This window comes from Rhipicephalus microplus, unplaced genomic scaffold, assembly GCF_043290135.1.
Source record: "Rhipicephalus microplus isolate Deutch F79 unplaced genomic scaffold, USDA_Rmic scaffold_53, whole genome shotgun sequence".
Lineage (NCBI taxonomy): Eukaryota > Metazoa > Arthropoda > Arachnida > Ixodida > Ixodidae > Rhipicephalus > Rhipicephalus microplus.
This window is the reverse complement of record NW_027464626.1, coordinates 2,245,872-2,250,646: the sequence shown is the minus strand read 5'-3', so window position 1 is coordinate 2,250,646 and position 4,775 is coordinate 2,245,872. Positions and strand designations below refer to the sequence as shown.

The 4,775-nt window shown below is 43.6% G+C and overlaps 1 long non-coding RNA gene across 1 annotated transcript; it reads left to right on the top strand.

Annotated features, from left to right (window-relative positions):
• The first annotated feature begins 1,371 nt into the window (after positions 1-1,371).
• Positions 1,372-3,406, top strand: LOC142788298 (uncharacterized). The gene is made up of 3 exons (XR_012889327.1): positions 1,372-1,587; positions 2,896-3,036; positions 3,183-3,406. It is a non-coding gene; the product is annotated as an uncharacterized LOC142788298 (long non-coding RNA).
• Positions 3,407-4,775: the final 1,369 nt, after the last annotated feature.

Below are 4,775 nucleotides of genomic sequence, written 5' to 3'. Positions count from 1 at the left end.
ACAGAGTTGTTCTGAACCATCTCTAGAGCAGTAATTAAGTTGATATGGGTGGGATCCCACACCGATGTAGCATACTCTAATTTCGATCGGATAAGTGTTTTATAGAGCAGGAGTTTCAAGGAGGAAGGAACGTGATAAAAGTTTCGACGAAGATAGCCTAACATGCGGTTAGCTTTGTTAATTAAGTGCTCGATATGAGCAGACCAGTTTAGGTTTGCAGTAATGTAAACACGGAGGTATTTATATGAAGTTACTGATTCTAAATGAATGTTATCAATGTGGTATGGTGGTGGACGGGAAGATTTTCTGGAAACACGCATGACTTTACATTTATTAATATTTAGTTGCATTAGCCATTCACTGCACTAGTCTGCGATTGCGCCAAGATCAGACTGAAGTGAGGCAACATCATTAGAGTTCGTTATCTCTCTAAAAACAACACAGTCATCCGCGAATAGGAGAATATTAGAGTTAACAACGGAAGGAAGATCATTAATATAAATTAGGAATAATAAAGGCCCAAGGACTGAACCTTGAGGAACTCCCGAATAGACATCTGTAAACTCTGAGTTAAAGCCATTAAAAGAAACAAATTGTGAGCGGTTTAAAAGGAAGCACTCAATCCATTTCAGTAAATTAATACCAATATTAAGCGTGTCTAGTTTAAGCAGTAGCAATTTATGACAAACCTTGTCGAATGCCTTAGAAAAATCTAAAAATATGCAGTCAATGATCGATGATCGATCTAGTACTTGATGTAGCGCATGAGTAAAGGTTATTAGCTGAGTTTCACATGAGTAATGTTTTCTAAAACCGTGTTGTGCTGAACAGAAAAAAGAGTTGGATTCTAGAAAACCGACAAGGTTAGTGAAAATAATATGCTCAAACATTTTACAACATGTGCTGGTTAAGGAAATGGGGCGATAGTTAAGTGGAGATGTCTTGCTTCCAGACTTGAGAATTGGAATGACCTTCCCAATTTTCCACTCATTTGGAAGAATGGACTGATCAAGAGACTGTTGAAAAAGTTTAGTTAAGATTAACGCAGCGTAGGCCGAAGTGTTTTTCAAGAACTTGTTACTAATATTATCACAGCCGGGAGCTGAATGAAGGCTAAGTCCACCAATGAGCTCAAGAACACCAAGTGTACTGATTAGTATAGGTGGCATACTTTCAAAGGTATGGCTGTTTGTTGTGGGGTTATTAACAGCAGAATGGGCAGAAAAGTTCTCAGCAAATGTACGGTTAAAAACTGAGGCACAAATATCAGATGAAATGGGGTCGCCAGAGGAATCGGTCAGTGTGATAGCGTCATCGGTTGAGGGATTAAAAGTTCGCCAGAATTTCTTAACATTTGTGGTTAACATGGAAGGTAGTACATAGGAATGAAAATGTTTTTTTGCATCTCGAAGGGCTTGAATGTACAACGTAGACGCTGTTGCATATAAAGCCCAACGTTCATTAGAAGGCGAAAGTTTTGCGGCGCGAAAGAAACGCTTTTTCCTGTTTGACAAACGCCGGATATGGCTGTTGTACCAGGGTGCATTTGAGTTGTTGGTTACACTGCGGTGTGGGATGTACTGTTCAGTGAGTTGAATTATTTTATCTGAAAACATATTCCAATTAGTTTGTACACTGCGATCGTCAAAACCGTCAAGAAAAAGATCAGTGTAGGTAGAAAGGTCATTGTTGATTGCCTCAAAGTCACCTCTGTTATAGTCACGAATGATTTTCTTCTTTTTCTTTGTTTTCGGGTGGGCTAAGTTAATGGAAACATGTAGAAGCAAATGATCGCTAAGACCCGGAAGGTACGTTATGGGCGATATTATATCGTAACTGTTTGTTAGAATTAAGTCTAATGTGTTTGCAGCGTGAGCTACTATTCTGGTTGCTTGTGTACACATTTGCTGTAAGGAAAATACCGAGCAAACGTCTAAAAATTCGCGAGCTTGGGACGAAAGCGGAAATATTAAAGGGGAATGGGAATTCCAGGTTATGTTGGGAAAATTGAAATCACCCAGCAAGAGCAACGGCGATGTAGGGAAACGCGTACTAACAACGTTTATGGCATCTTGAAGTTCGCTACTGAATGTAGGCGAGGGTGAGGGTGGGCGGTAGCATACCCCGATGACTACACTCTGGTGACTAAGCGTTACCACAGCCCATATCATTTCTAGATTAGTATGAACGTGTACAGATGATGATGGGATATCGCTGGAAATAGCCAGAAGTACGCCACCGCCTCTCTGTGTGCCACGGTCGCGACGAAAAAGTGAGAAGCGATGAGCGTTTAAAAATATCTCGGAGTCGCACACTTGCCCGCAGAGCCAAGTTTCAGTTAACGCGATAATTTTAGCGGAGCATGTGTCGATCGCTGATGATAGAGAGTTATACTTGTTAAGAACACTTCTGATATTAGTAAACAGGACCGATATGGAAGCTACAGTCACATGACCACTGCCCCTCGCGCTTTCCTAGGGCTTGGAAGTTGCAGGCGGGGCAATGGTTCGTGTACTACGATTTGGAATGTTGATGATTGCATCACTGTTTGGGTCGTACATGTAGCATTTTTGGTTCAGAAGCAGCTTGTTGTAGCTGAGTTTATGCTTGACGGGGCCTGGTTGACTCTTGGCAAAATCAAGTAGTTTTTTCCGAGCTGCACGTGTAGCGGGTGAAAAATCCTCTGCTACAGTGATGTTATGTTTCTTTAGGTGTATATGTGTCGCGAGTAACGCATCTTTTGTTTTATAGGATAGGCATTTAACTATGATTGGGCGACATTTGCCCTGGCTGAAGGTACCCAAGCGATGCGCGCGTTCAATGGCATCAGAGGAAAGGGGAGAAGAAAGGTGGCAATTGAGAGTGGAAATAACTTTTTCCTCTGTCATTGCCCAGGTTTCTTCAGAATCTGGGATGCCGTAGAAAATGAGGTTGTTGCGTCGCAGTCTGTCATCGTGATCCTGCACGCGTGTTTGCAATGAGCATACCTGAGCGGAAAGCTGATCTGTCTGAGTATGGATGCTACTAACTTCCTGGGTAAGTTCTTCTAGTTTTTTATAATTTTCCTCCAGTACTTCAAGCCGGTTCTGAATAGCAGTGATCTTGGTTTCGATGGATTTCTGTCCAGATTTATTTGCTTTAACATCAGCTGCTAATTCGGTCTGTACCTTCGAACTTTCCAGTGAGCGGGTGTGAACATCTTTGAGCATTTGGAAAATGACCCTCATCTGTTCCGCGGGATCTGCGGGTAGGGATGCTATGTCACCGAGCGTGTCCGAACGCTTGGTAGGGGGCCCGGGGTTGCTCTCAACATCGCCAGCGCGTAGCAGCAAAAAAGGTATGAAAAAACATTCACAAAACACTTCACACAACACCCGTGGACACGGGACCAGTATTAAGCAGAGGTTGTTATTTTTCTTTGCATATTTGGAGGTTTGGACGAAAGTTTGGAGGTTGCTTTTCTTTGCAGAAAAAGGCTGTGCGCATAATTACAGGTGTTCCTCGCGATGAACATTCCAAACCCATTTTCGAAGCCCTTAATTTACAACCAATGCCTGAGATATACAATACAATTTTAATGAAGCGATATCGTACTTCCTTAAAGAATCACGACTCTTTTCTTACTGATTTAGCGCGTTTGACACCCTATACCTGCCCCTATAGCACACGAGCTACCGATGACTGGAAAATTCCTTACACACGTACTAACTATGGTCGCCAGATGATGAGCTACTTACTGCCACTAACCTTAAACAGTTTCTTACAATAAACCATTTATACTGCTCCGTTCTGTAAATGTTTTTCAACGTGTTAATAAAATGCAAATCGGCATGACCTTGAAGTACATGTTTTGATATTGTATAATAACTGATGATCTCATGCTGCTGTTGCTGTTGCTATGTTGTCAAATGGTGCGAAAGCCTTCGTCAAGCCTTAATGGCTTTTTGCTTTCGCCCCACAGCATCACTGTTGTGACTTTTGTAATGTCTCCTGTGATGTCGGAATAAACTGAATTGAATATAAAGAAACGTTTGCACACACCTGCATTGCAAAAGGGAAGCGATTCAGTGCTTGTACAGAAGCACCGATCCCGTGTCCACTGAATTGGTTTGGGCTGCGCTGGCTTCTTAAACACTTGGTTGAAGTTGATGCTGCTGTCGATCCGGGGGGTTGCTTGAAGACGAGTTCATCAAGAATAGGCAGGGTAGGCATGGGCGCGAAATCACGAGGCGAAAAGATCACCACGTCAGACGCGCCGACGCCTAGATGTTCCAGCGTCGAGGGTAATGAAGGAGCGCATATCACGCCTAAGGATGCACTTGATAAGAAGGGCACGAGGAATGCCAGCTGAACCTGCATTGCAAAAGGGAAGCGATTCAGTGCTTGTACAGAAGCACCGATCCCGTGTCCACTGAATTGGTTTGGGCTGCGCTGGCTTCTTAAACACTTGGTTGAAGTTGATGCTGCTGTCGATCCGGGGGGTTGCTTGAAGACGAGTCCATCAAGAATAGGCAGGGTAGGCATGGGCGCGAAATCACGAGGCGAAAAGATCACCACGTCAGACGCGCCGACGCCTAGATGTTCCAGCGTCGAGGGTAATGAAGGGGCGCATATCACGCCTAAGGATGCACTTGATAAGAAGGGCACGAGGAATGCCAGCTGAACCTGCATTGCAAAAGGGAAGCGATTCAGTGCTTGTACAGAAGCACCGATCCCGTGTCCACTGGAAATATGTTCTGATGTTGGTGAGAGTGGAGCACGACTGTCTCCATGGC